This window comes from Eleutherodactylus coqui, chromosome 4 (genome assembly GCF_035609145.1).
Source record: "Eleutherodactylus coqui strain aEleCoq1 chromosome 4, aEleCoq1.hap1, whole genome shotgun sequence".
NCBI classification, from domain to species: domain Eukaryota; kingdom Metazoa; phylum Chordata; class Amphibia; order Anura; family Eleutherodactylidae; genus Eleutherodactylus; species Eleutherodactylus coqui.
The window spans coordinates 276852310-276870621 of NC_089840.1; the positions used below are offsets into that span (position 1 = coordinate 276852310).

The following is an 18312-nucleotide window of genomic DNA, read 5'->3' on the forward strand; positions in this document are numbered from 1 at the left end:
TACTGCATCTCTGCTGGGGGGAGTAGTCGGTGATTAATACCCAGCCTTGCGCATAATTGTTTCCTGGCTCTGCTGTGCGTTCCGTAAGCGAAGTCAGCCTCCAATCACAGTCCAATAAGCGGCACATTTAATTACAGCGTTCTATTTCTGCTCTACTCGTAATACACCATGCTGAGGGGTAGGGGTAGGCCTAGAGGACATGGACAGGGGCGAGGACGCGGGGGCCCAAGTCAGGGTGTGGGCACAGGCCGAGCTCCTGATCCAGGTGTATCGCAGCCGACTGCTGCAGGATTAGGAGAGAGGCAAGTTTCTGGGGTCCCCAGATTCATCTCACAATTAATGGGTCCACGCGGTAGACCTTTATTAGAAACTGAGCAGTGTGAGCAGGTCCTGTCGTGGATTACAGAAAGTGCATCCAGCAATCTATCGACCACCCAGTCTTCTACGCCATCCACAGCTGCAACTCTGAATCCTCTGGCTGCTGCTCCTCCTTCCTCCCAGCCTCCTCACTCCATGAAAATGACACATTCTGAGGAGCAGGCAGACTCCCAGGAACTGTTCTCGGGCCCCTGCCGAGATTGGGCAGCAATGGTTCCTCTCCCACCGGAAGAGTTTGTCGTGACCGATGCCCAACCTTTGGAAAGTTCCCGGGGTCCGGGGGATGAGGCTGAGGACTTCCGGCAACTGTCTCAAGAGCTTTCAAAGGGTAAGGAGGACGATGACGATGAGACACAGTTGTCTATCAGTGAGGTAGTAGTAAGGGCAGTAAGTCCGAGGGAGGAGCGCACAGAGGATTCGGAGGAAGAGCAGCTGGACGATGAGGTGACTGACCCCACCTGGTTTGCTAAGCCTACTGAGGACAGGTCTTCAGAGGGGGAGGCAAGTGCAGCAGCAGGGCAGGTTGGAAGAGGCAGTGCGGTGGCCAGGGGTAGAAGCTGGGCCTGACCGAATAATCCACCAACTGTTTCCCAAAGCGCCCCCCTCGCGCCATGCCACCCTGCATAGGCCGAGGTGCTCTAAGGTGTGGCAGTTTTTCACTGAGAGTGCAGACGACCGACGAACTGTGGTGTGCAAGGTTTGTCGTGCCAAGATCAGCCGGGGAGCCACCAGCCTCACCACCACCAGCATGCGCAGGCATATGATGGCCAAGCACCCCACAAGGTGGGACGAAGGCCGTTCACCACCTCCGGTTTGCACCACTGCCTCTCCCCCTGTGCCCCAACCTGCCACTTAGATCCAACCCCCCTCTCAGGACACAAGCACGACCGTCTCCCGGGCTGCACCCATACACTCACCTCCGCTGTCCTCGGCCCCATCCAGCAATGTCTCTCAGCGCAGCGTCCAGCCGTCGCTAGCGCAACTGTTGGAGCGCAAGCGCAAGTACGCCGCCACGCACCCGCACGCTCAAGCGTTAAACGTGCACATAGCCAAATTAATCAGCCTGGAGATGCTGCCGTATAGGCTTGTGGAAACGGAGGCTTTCAAAAACATGATGGCGGCGGCGGCCCCGTGCTACTCGGTTCCCAGTCGCCACTACTTTTCCCAATGTGCCGTCCCAGCCCTGCACGACCACGTCTCCCGCAACATTGTACGCGCCCTCACCGGTTACTGCCAAGGTCCACTTAACAACGGACACGTGGACAAGCACAGGCGGGCAGGGCCACTATATCTCCCTGACGGCACATTGGGTGAATTTAGTGGAGGCTGGGACCGAGTCAGAGCCTGAGACCGCTCACGTCCTACCCACCCCCAGAATTGCGGGCCCCAGCTCGGTGCTGGTATCTGCGGCGGTGTATGCTTCCTCCACTAAACCACCCTCCTCCTCCTACGCAACCTCTGTCTCGCAATCAAGATGTGTCAGCAGCAGCACGTCGCCAGCAGTCGGTGGCCAAGCGTCAGCAGCCCGTGCTGAAACTCAGCTTAGGAGAGAAAAGGCACATGGCCCACGAACTGCTGCAGGGTCTGACCGAGCAGACCGACCGCTGGCTTTCGCCACTGAGCCTCCAACCAGGCATGGTCGTGTGTGACAACGGCCGTAAGCTGGTGGCGGGTCTGCAGCTCGGCAGCCTCATGCACGTGCCATGCCTGGCCCACGTCTTTAATTTGGTGGTTCAGCGGTTTCTGAAAAGCTACCCACGCTTGTCAAACCTGCTCGGAAAGGTGCGCCGGGTCAGCGCACATTTCCGCAAGTCCAACACGGACGCTGCCACCCTGCGGACCCTGCAACATCGGTTTAATCTGCCAGTGCACCGACTGCTGTGCGACGTGCCCACACGGTGGAACTCTACGCTCCACATGTTGGCCAGGCTCTATGAGCAGCGTAGAGCTATAGTGGAATACCAACTCCAACATGGGCGGCATAGTGGGAGTCAGCCTCCTCAATTCTTTACAGAAGAGTGGGCCTGGTTGGCAGACATCTGCCAGGTCCTTGGAAACTTTGAAGAGTCTACCCAGATGGTGAGCGGCGATGCTGCAATCATTAGCATATAATACAATTCAGGGCAGCACTACTCCACTCAACCCACAGGGTGGGACCAACCTTGTGCACGCCACAAAAGGGATCCGGATCCTGAGACCCCAAAGTAGTGCAAACAGAAGAGAAGAATTTGTGGCAGCAAGCAGCGATGCAGTAAAAACTTCTTCCTTTATTACTCCATACACATACGACGTTTCGATCAACAGAGTGATCTTTGTCAAATACTTGACAAAGATCACTGTGTTGATCGAAACGTCGTATGTGTATGGAGTAATAAAGGAAGAAGTTTTTACTGCATCGCTGCTTGCTGCCACAAATTCTTCTCTTCTGGCTGCAATCATTAGCGTCACCATTCCTCTGCTATGCCTCTTGAGAAGTTCCCTGCAAAGCATAAAGGCAGATGCTTTGCGCTCGGAAATGGAGGCGGGGGAAGACAGTATGTCGCTGGATAGATAGAGCACCTTCATGTATATATCTCAGCGTGGAGGAGGGGGAGGAGCATGAGGAGGAGGGGGAAGAGACAGCTTGGCCCAATGCTGAGGGTACCCATGCTGCTTGCCTGTCATCCTTTTAGCGTGTATGGCCTGAGGAGGAGGAGGAGGAGGATCCTGAAAGTGATCTTCCTAGTGAGGACAGCCATGTGTTGCGTACAGGTACCCTGGCACACATGGCTGACTTCATGTTAGGATGCCTTTCTCGTGACCCTCGCGTTACACGCATTCTGGCCACTACAGATTACTGGGTGTACACACTGCTCGACCCACGGTATAAGGAGAACCTTTCCACTCTCATACCCGAAGAGGAAAGGGGTTCGAGAGTGATGCTATACCACAGGACCCTGGCAGACAAACTGATGGTAAAATTCCCATCCGACAGGGCTAGTGGCAGAAGGCGCAGTTCCGAGGGCCAGGTAGCAGGGGAGGCGCGGAGATCAGGCAGCATGCACAGCGCAGGCAGAGGAACACTCTCCAAGGCCTTTGCCAGCTTTCTGGCTCCCCAGCAAGACTATGTCACCGCTCCCCAGTCAAGGCTGAGTCGGCGGGAGCACTGTAAAAGGATGGTGAGAGGGTACGTAGCCGATCGCACGACCGTCCTCCGTGACGCCTCTGCTCCCTACAACTACTGGGTGTCGAAGCTGGGCGCGTGGCCTGAACTTGCGCTGTATGCCTTGGAGGTGCTTGCTTGTCCTGAGGCTAGCGTCTTGTCAGAGAGGGTGTTTAGTGCGGCTGGAGGAATCATCACGGATAAGCGTACCCGCCTGTCAACTCACAGTGCCGACAGGATTACACTCATAAAGATGAACATAGCCTGGATTTCCCCAGACTTCTCTTCTCCACCAGCGGACAGCAGCGGTACCTAAACAATACGTAGGCTGCACCCGCGGATGGAAGCATCGTTCTCTATCACCCTAAAAAACGGGGACCTTTTAGCTTCATCAATCTGTGTATTATATTCATCCTCCTCCTGCTCCTCCTCCTGAAACCTCACGTAATCACGCCGAACGGGCAATTTTTCTTAGGCCCACAAGGCTCAGTCATATTATTTTTGTAAACAATGTTTATACGTTTCAATTCTCATTAAAGCGTTGAAACTTGCACCTGAACCAATTTTTATTTTAACTGGGCTGCCTCCAGGCCTAGTTATAAATTAAGCCTCAGTAACCAAAGTGATTAATGGGTTTCACCTGCCCTCTTGGTTGGGCATGGGCAATTTTTCTGAGGTACATTTGTACTGTTGGTACACCAATTTGTTTGGGCCCTCGCTTCAGTGTAATCCTAGTAATTTTTATGGGCTTCGCCTGCACTCATGGTACAGCAAGGTGTGTGGGGTTGGCCTATACTTTTGCTACATAAATGTAACTGGGGCCTTGTCTATACTGCAACTACTGAAATGTGAAAGAGACTGTTATCTCCCTAAACTGATGCAACGGGAATGTTACTGTGGCCTGTCTTGACTGCTGCTACTACTGAAATGGAACTAATACTGTGCTCCCCTTATACTGCTGCTTCGGAATTGTTACTGGGGCCTGTCTTGAGTGCTACTATTACTGAAATGGAACTAAGACTGCGCTCCCCCTATACTGCTGCTAGTGATATATTACTGGGGCCTGTCTTAAGTGCTACTATTACTGAAATGGAACTAAGACTGCGCTCCCCCTATACTGCTGCTTCGGAATTGTTACTGGGGCCTGTCTTGAGTGCTACTATTACTGAAATGGAACTAAGACTGCGCTCCCCCTATACTGCTGCTAGTGATATGTTACTGGGGCCTGTCCCTAATGCTACCGCTGAAATGTTACTAATTCTGGGCTCTGCCTATACCGCTGCTAATGCTATGTTACTGGGATGTGGAAACGGAGGCTTCCCAAAGACATGATGGCGGCGAGGCCATTTCCCACCAACGCGATTACTGTTAAGGTGGATATAACCATGGACACGTGGAGAGGACACGTAGTGCCTCAAAAACATCCCCCTCCTCCTCCAACAATGAAAACATTCTTGGCAAATACCTTTGTATTGGTTCGTCTGGTGGCAGTCCAAGAATTTCACCTTTAACGACACAACAAGAGAGCCGCCCCACCATCCCTCCGCCACGGCCCACTTAATCCTGGCCACATTCCGAAAACCAACTAAATAAAACCGCGCTACTAGGTCCGCAGTCGCCACCACATTCCCACCAACGCGGTTACTGTTAAGGTGCATATTACCAGTCTGACTGGGGCATGCACTGTGGGCCGAAGCCCACCTGTATTGTATCTGACGTTAGCTCTGCTGAGCAGGGCACTGCAATGGGATACATTTATGTACCGCCGGTGGGTTCCAGGGAGCCACCCATGCTTTGGGTCCACACGGACTTCACATTAGGGATTTGCACCTGCTTGTGTCTATGTATTAAAAACCCTGGTCAGACTGGGGCATGCAGTGTGGGCCGAAGCCCACCTCCATTTAATCTGATGTTACCTCAGCTGTGCTGGGCAATGCAATGGGATTTATTTATGTAACGCCGGTGGCTTCCTGGGACCCACCCATGCTGTCGGTCCACACGGTGTTGTACCTGCCTGTGTCTACTTATAAAGAACCTCGGTCGGACTGGGGCATGCAGTGTGGGCCAAAGCCCAGCTGTATTTAATCTGACATTAGCTCTACTATCCGGGGCACTGCATTTGGACAAACTACAGGAGCAATACAGCGCTAATGAGACGTGCACAGCTACGCTAGCATTGGAGTCCGCTGTAGGCACGCGATTGCTGAGGGTTTGTGCAGAGGCCTATGTCCTGGGTGCAGTGAAAGTCCGCTTCCAGCCTAGGATTGCTGAATCTGTGGGCCGAGGCCTATGCCGTGGGCGCGGTGCAAGTCTGCCATGTTTGGCCGCTCAGATCAATTTTTTGTTCATGTCTTGGGTTTCCTAGGACCCACCTATGCTGTTGGTGCAAACTTAGTTCCCATTGCGGTGTTTGACCTGTCTGGCACAAAGGTACTGACTGACTTGGGTAGGGGGCAGAGCGCTGACGGCTTTCCCCTTGCAGTGTGGATTGAGCTATGCGACACCTTGACAGAATGAATACTGTGTGGCACATGGATTCCCCATTGCTATGCCCACGTTTGCAGCTCCTGACGGAGGTGGCACAGGATTGGAGTTCTCATTGCTTCTGTACAGCATTGTGGGCTATCGCCCCGCCCCTTTTAAAGAGGGTCGCTGCCTGGCCCTGCCAACCCTCTGCAGTGTGTGCCTCCGGTTCCTCCTCATGGCAGACGCACTTATAAATAGACATGAGGGTGGTGTGGCTATGAGGCCAGCGTGTGGCATGAGGGCAGCTGAAGGCTGCGCAGGGACACTTTGGTGTGCGCTGTGGACACTGGGTCGTGCGGGGGGGGGTTGGGCAGCATGTAACCCAGGAGAAGTGGCAGCGAAGTGTCATGCAGGCAGTGATTGTGCTTGGTTGGAGGTAGTGTGGTGCTTAGCTAAGGTATGCCTTGCTAATGAGGGTTTTTCAGAAGTAAAAATTGTTGGGGGGGGGGCCCACTCTTGCCGCTATTGTGGCTTAATAGTGGGACCTGAGAACTTGAGATGCAGCCCAACATGTAGCCCCTCGCCTGCCCTATCCGTTTCTGTGTCATTCCCATCACTTTCTTGAATTTCCCAGATTTTCATAAATGAAAACCTTAGCGAGCATCGGCGATATACAAAAATGCTCGAGTCGCCCATTCACTTCAATGGGGTTCGTTACTCGAAACGAACCCTCGAGCATCGCGGAAAGTTCGACTCGAGTAACGAGCACCCGAGCATTTTGGTGCTCGCTCATCTCTATTCATAATCTCAAACTGACCCTCCCTCCCCAACGAATCCCCAAACTTCATCAGCGACAGAGGCCTCATCACCAAGATCACAGGAAAGGCCGATTTTGGATACTGATTCCATTCACTTTGACCAGTCCTCCTTGCTGGATCAGATAAAAGCGATCTTTAAATCTGAACTCTCAGCTGCCATTAAGGAATTCTCAGAGCAAATCTGGGATTTAGGCCAGAAGACGGATGAGTTGGAAAAAAAAAAACGACAACATTGTGGACACCATCGAAGCAGACTGCAACCATGTGGCTAACCTAGAAGCGAAAATAGAGCTACTGGAGTCTAAATATGAGGACTTAGAGAACAGGTTTCGTCGCTCCAATATACGCATTAGAGGCCTGCCTGAGTCCATTACAGCTCTAAGAAAAACGACAATCAACCTAATCCGGATCTCCCAAGAGATGTGGTCCTTAAATTGCACTATTATGAAGTCGGAGATCAGCTGTTGTCTGTTGCCAGAAATCTGTCTACGTTACCAGGACTGCCCACCTCCGTTCAGCTGTATGCAGATGTGGCCTCATCAACCTTGACCGAGCGAAGAGCCTTCTGGCCAATTACGCAGGCTCTGAGTTTAGTCAACATGAAATACAAATGGGCGTTTACATTTGCTCTCCATTTTCAGCATCATAGCAGGGCATATACTCTCAAGTCCATAGAGGAGGTGTTTGGAGCCCTTGAGAGAGCGCATATTCAGGTGGAGAAGTCAAGGGAGACTGGTTCTTCATATCCCCATCCTGGAAGGACCTGGAGTGGGCCCCGACCCCCAAGGGGCTCGACAAGGCCCTTCCCTCAAGATTCTGGTGCGGGACTTTCCAGCTCCTTATAAAAAGATGTTGATTTATGGCTTTTCTTTTTCCTTCTTCTAAATAGGTATGGAATTGTGAGCGTTTGAGAGGAAGGTGGATATAAGAGTTGCTGAGTATATCACTACCGAGGCAGCAATATAACACTGTCTCTATGAGGGTAGTGGAGGAGATACAGAGTTTGTAGACTAATTTACCAGGGCTGATCGATGTATGGTAACAGATTGTTGAAATGTGATAGCTATAAAAACAGAAATGCGAATCCGAGAAGGATGGGTAGCTGCCCTTATCCTCTTTCAAGGAGCGTTGCTTCTAATCTTGACTACTATGGCCTTAGGATTGTTTCTGGTTTATATTCTGTTTCATCTGTGATGTTCCTCCATTAGGGGTTTGGGAGGTGGGTATCGTGTTGGTTTGTTTGTTTTTTTGTCTTTTCAGAGTTTTAGGTCCTCAATTTTACAATAAGTGTGGTAGACAAACTATTTCAGCATTGCCAGGAGATCTTGTGGGAAGAAAAGTAGAACGTTGTATCCAAGACGTCCAATGGTATTTATAATTTCCCATAATGCAAGGGGGGTTAATTCTCCCAACAAAAGAAAAATGGCTTTCCTGTCGTATTTCAAACACAAACCTGATATAATTTGTCTTCAGGAGACCCTACTTAAGATATTATATGGCAACTGCACCTGAAAAGCACAGGGGAGTACTCACCTTGCTACACAACTCTTTTCCTTTTCAAGTAGAAGAGACAGATATTGATCAGGAAGGTAGATTTTGTATTCTGCTTAGCAAACTCTATACCCAACCGATGGCCATAGTCAATATCTATGCTCCCTCAGAAAATCCCTTACCCACCATCCAGGTGATTACCCATAAGCTATTTAAATTCTCTAAACATAAAATCTTATGGGCAGGAGGCTTTCATTTTCCTTTCTCTTCAACCCTGGACAGGTCTAATAGTAACCCAGATAGATTCTCAATTCTTTAGCGAAGGGAATGGGGGATCAAGCTATCCCTATTGGCACTAGCGGATAGCTCGAGGGAGATACATGGTAGCAAGAGGGGTTACACCTTTTTATCAGCTAGTCAGGCTTATTCTAGATTAAACTACATATTGATGTCCAAATCCCTTCTGCTGGTACTTGTAACATCAAGGCACTACCTACGTACGTGGACAGATCACGACCTGGCCCTCTCGGTGATCCAATGTGATGAGTTCCCCAGGTCTACATATAAATGGAGACTAAACAAAGCCCTTATTCGAGATCCCAGCATCTCAGGGCAGATCTCTAACCAGTGTAATTCTTCGAGGGCCACGACCAAAGAAATTAGAGATATTAAGATTCAGCTGAACTCCCTTTTGTCTGAAAGGGTGGAACGAGTGCTCCAATGCACAGTTTATAGGTATTATAAATATGCTATTACCAGCGAAATTGAGAGAGGCAGATTATGAATTTGGTCTTCAAGCTATATACCCCTCACAACACGACCACCTCTAACCCAGAAAAGATATATAATGTGTTTGCAACATACTACTCGTCATTATATAAAGATAATAAGGGGAATATAGAGGGTGTGGGTTTTACTTCCTAGAAACCCTTCCGCTACCTACTCTTTCTCAGGATTAATGAGACCACCTAAATGGGGATGTCATTTTAGAAGAAATAAGTGAGGCCATTGATAACTTAAAGTTGGGGAAAGCTCTGGGCCCTGATGGCTATACAGCTCTATACTATAAAATAAATATAAAGAAATTTTATCAGGGCCCTTACAGAATTTGTTCCAAACTCTATTGAAAGGTGACACTCCACCTCAAGAATTTTTAAATTCCAATTTAACGGTTATTCCTAAGGCTAATAAAGCCCCCCCCCCCCCTTCCTCTCTCCCAAGAGCTACAGGCCTATCTCATTGCTAAATATTGACTACAAAATCTTTATATCTATTCTAGCGGCCCGTTTGAACCAGTTTCTTACAAGCCTTATTCACAAGGACAGGTGGGGTCATCCCATCTAGACAGGCCCCGGATAATATAAGGAAGGTGTTGAATATCATTGGTTATTCTACAGATACTAAAATCCCTGTCAAGAGGCTTATGGGTTGATGTGGAGTCATCTGGAATAACCCCGCAGACTTTTCCCAACCTGATATGGTCAGATAGCCCATGACCCAAATCTATATGCCATTAGTCCACTCACTTACTACTCTTTAAGAATACGAAGAAATATTCGGTTCAAATATAATCTATCTACAAGACCCTCTAGGATGCTTCCTATTATCCCGAATGTGAGAATGTCACCGAGCCTGGATCTGGTCCATTTCCAATGGTGGAAGATTAATAAACTGACAAACCTCCGCCATTTGGTAACGGGATCCCATATATTAACACTGGCCCAATTACAAGCTAAATTTAATCTACCTGAAGTGAAAATTTATCAAGTCAATCAGGTTTTCCATTTTCTGCATTCACTGAATTTGCCTGGGGCAATTCTCGAAATGATAATGCTTGAAAGACTGTTCAAAAGCAACCCCTGAGAAAGGGAACCCTGTCCTTGCTCTATAATTTACTGAATAATCCTAATATAGAAGGCAAGCTCCCGTTTATGTGAAAATGGGAATCAGATTTACAAATTAATGTCAGAAGAGAGATGGGACCACTGCTGCAAAACTATTACTAAAGGCAGTCACCAGGTCAACGTAATGGACACATCCATCAAGATTTGATGTAGATGTAAGCAGCAGCACATCCAGCACTTACAGGCTCACAGGTGCACGATCCCAAACAGTGATCCGGACCCAAGGACCATGCTTGAAAAAGTTCCTACTTGTGCGGATTGAAACGTTGCAGCAATGTTCTGTTATTGAGGAATAAAATTGTATTTTCTTAAAAACCCTGGAGTGCTGATCTCGCCCTATCCACGTGGACATCCATCAAGATTCCACATCGAACACCTTTAGTACCAGTTAGGATAAATAGTTTTTCCCCTCAGTTTCACCCTTATGTTTCAGGGGATGCTCGGAGATGGGATCCCACGTGCATATTTGTAGAGGTGCTCGGTGGTAGCCAGACTCTGGTCCCAGGTTCACTGGTTAATACATAGGATATTTATAGGCCCATTTCCAAAAAAAACGTCCGTACCTGCTGATAGACCAGAGTAGAAACCATCTAATAAACCTCTCGGAGGAGGAGGGGGGCTGAGGGAAATACCAACATGCATCTATATGGGTGCCGAAAGCAGCAGGAAACCCCTTACAGAGTGTCACCAGCAACCTGCATAGGAGCCGAGCGACCAGTCAGCCTCCACATCATGGCTAACGTACCGCAACACTGTTGTGGTCAACAAGCCGCAGTATACACATTATACACACATATATAGCAGCCCACATGTACATTACACGCTCGGCTCTGCCCCTCCGTCTCACACACAGACAGCTCTCTTCCTCCATATTGCACACGCTCAGCTCCGCTCCTCCGTATTACTTACACTCGGCTCTGCTCCTCCATCTCACACACGGTCGGCTTCGCTCCTCCGTCTCGCACACCCTTCGTTACGCACCTCCGTCTCGCACACCCTCGGCTCCGCACCTCCGTTTCGCACACCCTCGGCTCCGCACCTCCGTCTCGCACATGCTCGGCTCTACACCCCTGACACTCGCTTGGCTCCGCTCCTTCATCTCACACGCACTCGGCTCCGCTCCTCTGTATCACACACACTTGGCTCTAAACCTCCGTTTCATACCCGCTCGGCTCTTCTGTTTCACACACACTCCACACTGCACCTTCGTCTTGCACACACTCGGTCTCCTCCTCCGTCTCACACACGCTCGGCTCTGCTCCTTCCCAGTCTTGCACACGCTTGTCTCTCTTCCACCGTCTCCCACACGCTCGGCTCTGCTCCATCCACTCCCTGAATACATCCTGATGGGACACAAAAACTGCAGGTCACACAGCAGAGTCCTGCATCCACTGAGCAGAGAGACCTGGTCATGTGACCCCTTGTCTCCTCCCACACACTGATCACATGACGGTGACATCATTACAGGTCCTGTAAGCACAGAACAACCGCACGGCTCCTGTCCGGCTGCAGGTGGAGGTATGTGGGGTCACAGCTTCACCTTGTGGAGACCCCGGGAAGGGGCAGGAGATTAGCGGCCATGTAACGCTCCTCTGGGGAGTCTGGGATGTACATAGGAGATGGTACAAGGCCTCAGCAGCGCCCTCTATGGGCAGACCTGTAACATGACTGGGAATAGAAGCCTCCGGAAGGCAGAGAACATCTCCAGCTACAATCAGGATTATTCGGCCTCCACTACAAATTCGCTTTCTACAATCCGTACAAAATCCCCCCAGAAGAATATAAATAAGTGACACAACTGATAGAACGAGCGCTTTCCCCAAATCCCCACAAAATGACCCTTTTTCTGCCTCCTGCGGCCCCAGAATCCCCCATGAGGTCTTTAGTCCTGGGAGCCCCTTCTGCTGAGCGGCTGCAGACGGACAGCAGCTTCTGCCGGCGCTCCGGAGGAGTCTTACCCCGCTCCTCGCGGCCGCCGGCTCACTGATGCTCTGGGGTTTGGGAGGTGCAGCCGCCGTCTCGTCGCTCCAGAATCTTCCGTCTTCTGAAACCAGTAAATCCCCCAGAACTTCTCGGCTCGCAGCTCCCGGCTGGATGTGCTGTTTGTAGCATTTAGCGGGAAGCGCTGGACACGTTTTGGCCGCCCGATCCTTCTTCAGCGGCCGGACTCCTACAAATCACCGGGGAAGAAATAGCGGATAACATGTATCTTCATAGCGTTATAAATCTTCCTGGTTAACCCTTTCCTGCTCTGGGGCTTATATGTACACGCTGGGTGATGTTCCCACCCAGCTGGCTTCCCGCTGCAGCAGCAGGGATCGGTGAGAACATCAATGCCAGCAGTTAACCCCTTACATGACGCAATCAATGTTGATCACGGCATTTGAAAGCCCCCCCCCAAGGGAGAACAATGTAGACGTGGAGGGCGAGTGGGTTGCCATGGCATATGGATGCCAGTCAATGGCATCCGGGTCTGTGATCACAAGGATAAGCTATGATGCGCTGCAGTACAGAAGTATAGCAGTGTATTATCAGAGTGATCATAGCCTCACCAGTTCAATTTCCTTCCACGGACATAAATATATATGTATGTATATTAATTTTGTTATCATCAAACCCTGCAGTAAAAATCCTATTATTTACCGAGTTCTTGTGTTTATCAACTTTAGGGTACACTTTTTTCATCCATTTTTAGATCGAGAAATCGATGCGAAAATCGGGTCAAAAAAAGCGCCCATTCATTTGATTGGGGGGAATTCACATAGAATGTTTTGTTTATTTGGATGAATAGTCCAGGCAAAAAATGAATTTCAGCATGTCCCGTTCTTGTCCGAATCTCAGCTGAGAACAGTACCTGTCACTGTGTGGTGTCCCGCACATCGGATGCACATGGATGGGATGGCCAAGTGCTGAGGATCTCGGGCGCAATTTTTTAAGCATCTGTGTGCATGTACCCTTAGGCTGCACTTACATTGATCCATTAAACTCAGACCAATACTGAACTCACCGACCTGCACATCAGATTTTCACGTGTGTGAATATAGCACATTGTTCAAATAAAAATAGTAAAACATTCACAATGCCTCGTATAAACATCACACAGCACGTGGTGCGATCTTTCTAGCTCTAACTCTTAGTCCGAAAAAAAAATCGCTCACGTAAAATAATGGCTCTTTTCACGTGCGATTTGTGTACATCTCACAACATGCAGAAATCGTAGTGAAAATCGCCCGTGTGAATACACCCTTATATATAGCCGTCCTTGAATCCCCTATAATCCAGAGATTTGGGGTGGCTTACATTGTCTCGTCTTCTCTCCATTCAGGATCCTCGGCTGATATCTTCTATATCAAATAATATTCCTGATTGACCCAACAAGGATGGAGAGGAAGAGGGACAAGATGGCGGAGAGTATATTCACCCTCACACTAGAGATACTCTTCCGGCTTACAGGAGAGGTGAGAGATTCTGGGGATGACGTCACGTTCCATCATTATTATCTATGTCAGTCTCTGAGCCTGTTGTACTGTTCTGGCAGAATGACAGAAACCCAACAGATCTACTATAAGGCAACTGGAGGATGTTGGGGGTCATTATTGTCTGTCATCTAACAGAACTAAAACTCTGATCATTTTGTTCTTCTGCTCCTGTGACTGAGTAGAACAACGGAGATGATGAACAGAGATGTGAAGAGAATCTTAATAACTGTTGGACATTACTGGAGACATGAAGGACTCTGGGAATGTCTGCAGGGATATTTATGGATGTATCTCCCCATAAACAGGATTACACGGTAGCGAAGAAGACTTCTAGTGATGGCTGTCAGGCGCCGGTGTCTGATGGATGGGGAAGACCCCTGAGCCCAATCACAGGGCCTCCCCCTCACCCCCTGATACTGGAGGAGATCAATGAGCAGAAGATCCTAGAACTCACCAACAAGATGATTAAGTTGCTGACTGGAGAGGTGACGCTGCTGGGAATTCTGGGACATTATACAGTAATGCTATGGTGGTATTACATGTCTGGGTGATGACGGTATCATTGTGTTGTCAGGTTCCTATAAGGTGTCAGGACGTCACTGTCTATTTCTCCATGGAGGAGTGGGAGTATTTAGAAGGACACAAGGATCTGTACAAGGACATCATGATGGAGGACCACCAGCCCCCCCTATCACCAGGTAATAGACAGGACTAAATCCACACGGCCATTATTATTTTTATGTAGAGAATGAATTCAGTGGCTGTCTGTGTTTTCTGCAGGTAGATCCAGTAAGAGAACAGCAGCGGAGAGATGTCCCCGTCCTCTTCTTCCACAGGATGATCAGGTAGATGGAGAGAAGGTCTCATGAAATCTTCCCTCTGGTCTGTAGGAAGGCTGGGAAGGTCTTGTGTTCAGTCTTTTTTTTTAAATTCGTTTTATTTAAAACAGAAATATTTTGCGCAGTACAAAAATCGAAAAAGGTTTGTTAAATACATATCAAACTGTACACAGGTATTACATTGTACTTGAGTTGGAATTGTAAATAGTATACTGATTTCTGGATACTTTTTTTTAACATTTATATCAATAAACTTAACATATAACCATAGTAACCTGTCTGTGCCGATCCTTTGAATTTGAGCAGTAGAGCTTCGCGTGTTTAGTGATGTATAAAAGAGGGGGAGGGGGGAGAAGAGGAAGGGGGGGGGGGGTTCAGGGTTAAGAGTTTATTCTGCAGATAGGGTGGATTGGGTATCCAGCCAGGGAGCCCATACCCGTTGAAATTTGTTCGGGCAGCCTCTATTTTGGTAAATAACTTTCTCGTAGGAGATTATTGTGTTCACCATTTGAATCCATTGTGGGACTGATGGGGCTTCGGCAGCCATCCATTGTATGGCTATCGCTTTCCGCGCCAGAAATAGCACCTTTTCGAGGAAGGTACGGGTATGAAACGGCCATACCTCCTCCTCCAGTAGACCGAATAAAGCTATTTTTGGATCCAGATCGATATTAAATGGGGGTGGCAATATTGAGTTTATAAAGTCTATGATTTTGGACCAGAAGTCATTAACTGGAGGATATTCCCAGATCAGGTGCCAGAACTTTGCTTCCGCTTGGCGGCATCTATGGCATGAATTTGTCGAGGCATTGCCCATTTTATAGAGACGGCTGGGGGTAAGGTAAGCCTGGTGTATTATGTATAGCTGTATCAGTTTGTTGTTTACGGCAGGGGAGACAGACAAATGGGATTTAGTAACGTCCAGCCATTCTTCAGGTGATAGGGATGGGATAGAAAGTTTCCATTTGTCCCAAGCTGGAAGTGGATGAATATCCATTTTGGCTGAGAGGAGGTGCGTGTAGAGTGCTGAGAACAGACCTTTGGGCCCTTGTGATTTAAGGATACCTATTGTGGGAAATTTTGATATTCGAGTGGAGGGACGTGGGAATTGGGAGTTTAGTGCATGTCGCAACTGAAAAAATCTAAATAGTTGGAGTTGTGGGGCCTGCAATTTATCGCGCATCTGGGTAAATGTAAGAAGTGTTCCGTCCGTATAGATGTCTGCCAGTGAGCGTACCCCTTGGGATATCCAGTATTGGTGGTCTGGAACCGAGTGTAGGGCCACTAAGCCAGGGTTGTTCCATAGAGGGAGCTCGGGCACTACCTCTTTATATCGTTGTAGAGTTTTGGCCTCCTTCCATACGCTTAGGGCTAGTCTGTGAAGTGGTATTGTGTCAGAGGAGTTTGTGCATTCTGGAAATTCTAAGTAGGTTAGTAAGTTGTTTGCTTTAACCTGTTTTGCCAAGTATTGATCTGCTATTGGCATCTCGCGGTCCAGGACCCAGGCTCGGATGTTTCGTAGCTGGCCCGCTAGGTAATAAAGCCGTAGGTCCGTGAGGGCCATTCCGGCTTGTTCTTTAGATCTTTGTAGTGTTGGAAGACTTAATTTCGAACGTGAAGAGTTCCATATGAATGAGGTGATGAGGGAGTTAATGGTTTGGAAGATGCGTTTAGGGACGCTCACTGGCATGTGTTGTAGCACGTACAGACATTTTGGCTGGACCGCCATTTTAATCAAGTTAATGCGTCCTGCTACCGACAGTGGCAGCTTAGACCACTTTTTTAGCTTATGTTTTATATTTTCCAACAGTGGGTCAATATTATCCTCTATGGCCTTATTATGGTCTTGGGGCATAAACATCCCTAGATATTTAAATGTAGTGACTATCTTCAGCCCGTACCTGGATACACAAGGGTCGTTTTCCGGGGCTAGGTTTGTGTACAGGATCGTAGACTTGGACCAGTTGACATACAGTCCGGACAAAAGGGAGAATCTGTCTATTTGGACCATGGCCTGGGAAAAGGAGTTTATTGGGTCTGATAGGAAAAGGATTGTATCGTCTGCGTATAGCCCTACTTTACTTTCAATTCCCCCCCATCTGATGCCGGTTACACCAGGGGTACATCTCAGGCGGATCGCCAACGCCTCAATGGCTATAGCAAATAGGGCCGGGGATAGTGGGCATCCTTGTCGGGTGCCTCTTGCAAGTTGGAATTCGGCCGATGGGATACCATTTACTATCACATTGGCGCTTGGAAGTTTATATATGGTTTTAATCCACTGTCGGAACTGGGGGCCAAACCCAAAACGAACTAGACAGGCTCCTAAAAATACCCATTCCAGGGAGTCGAAGGCCTTCGCCATGTCTAAGGAAACCAAGGCCCATGGCATGTTATACTGCCTGCCCAGCTGAATAGCCGCTTGGACTCTGCGTATATTAATTGTTGTGGATTTCCCTGGCATAAAACCGGTCTGGTCAGGGTGTATAATGGATAGGATTACCTGGTTCAGTCTAATGGCTAAGATTTTTGTCAAGATTTTATAATCTGCATTTACCAATGAGATGGGACGGTAGGAGCCGCAGTCTGTGGGGTCTTTATCTGGTTTTAATATGACTACAATGGAGGCCTTATAGAAGGAGGGTGGGAGTGCTTTATCTAGTTGGGCCTGCTGTAATGTCTCATATAATTGTGGGGCTAATTGTTCACTGTACTTACGATATACCTCTATTGGGAGACCGTCTGGGCCAGGGGATTTGTTAAGTGCCATTTCTTGAATTGTCTGTTTAATTTCATCCAGGGTGATTGGGGCCTCCAGGAGCTCCATCTGCTCCGTGGAGAGTGTTGGGAAAGTCAGGTCCTGTAAGTAGTTCAATACGTCTGCCATAGAGTCGCTTGTGGAAGAACTATATAAGTTGGCATAGAATTCCTTAAAACAGTTTGTGATAGATAGGGCATCAGTCAGTTCCGCGCCGTGTTGGTTTTTGATCTTAAGGATCGTGTTAGTTTGATTTTCGTGTTTAATTAGATTGGCGAGTAAGTGACTGGATTGATTTCCCAGTTCGAAATAGTATTGTTTAGCAAAGAATAGTTTACGTTTAGTCTTAGTGTGTATATGTTGTTTATAGAGGCGGGAGAGGCTGAGCCAGGCTATTTTATTAGCATTTGTAGGGTCGGAAATGTATAGCCTTTCGGCGTCTAATGTCTGGGCTTCCAGCTCTCTGTCTGTCTGGGATGTTGATTTTTTGATGTGTGTAATAGCGGATTTGAGGAATCATCTAATATAGGCCTTAAGAGTGTCCCACTTTAGGGCTGGGTGGGTGTTGTTATTGTGTGCGTCTAGAAATAAAAATATGTGAAAGGGCGTTTGGTCATCTGACCCAATTAATTTAAGCCAGAATGGGTGCAGTTTCCAAGTAGGCAGTGTCTTGTGTTGGGGATATTTTAGCGCTAATAATATTGGACTATGATCAGATATTCCTCGTGGGCAATGTGTAATATTGGAGAGATAGACTGCAAGTTCCATAGAACTAAATATATAGTCAATTCTCGCCAGGGCGTTATGTCCAAGAGAGTGGCAGGTATATTCTAGGGTTTCGGGGTGGCGCAACCGCCACAGGTCGACCCAGCCAACACCATCGATCAGTTGCCGCAGAGGGGAGCCTGTGGAGGTGGTGGTGTTTAAGGGTGCGCGAAATCTATCTTTTGTTGGGTCCATTACTTGATTAAAGTCGCCCATGCAGATCACTCCTGCCATAGGGTATTGATGTGCAAATGTTATGGCAGCTTGCAGGA

General features: G+C 48.5%; 1 protein-coding gene and 1 pseudogene across 1 annotated transcript in view; both read left to right on the plus strand.

The window, feature by feature from the left end:
• The window catches only part of LOC136626716 (zinc finger protein 27-like), a 659137-nt gene that overhangs the window by 199770 nt on the left and 441055 nt on the right, over positions 1 to 18312 (plus strand). The window lies entirely within an intron of this gene.
• LOC136624988 (zinc finger protein 420-like) overlaps positions 11668 to 18312 on the plus strand; it is a 126881-nt pseudogene continuing 120236 nt past the window's right edge.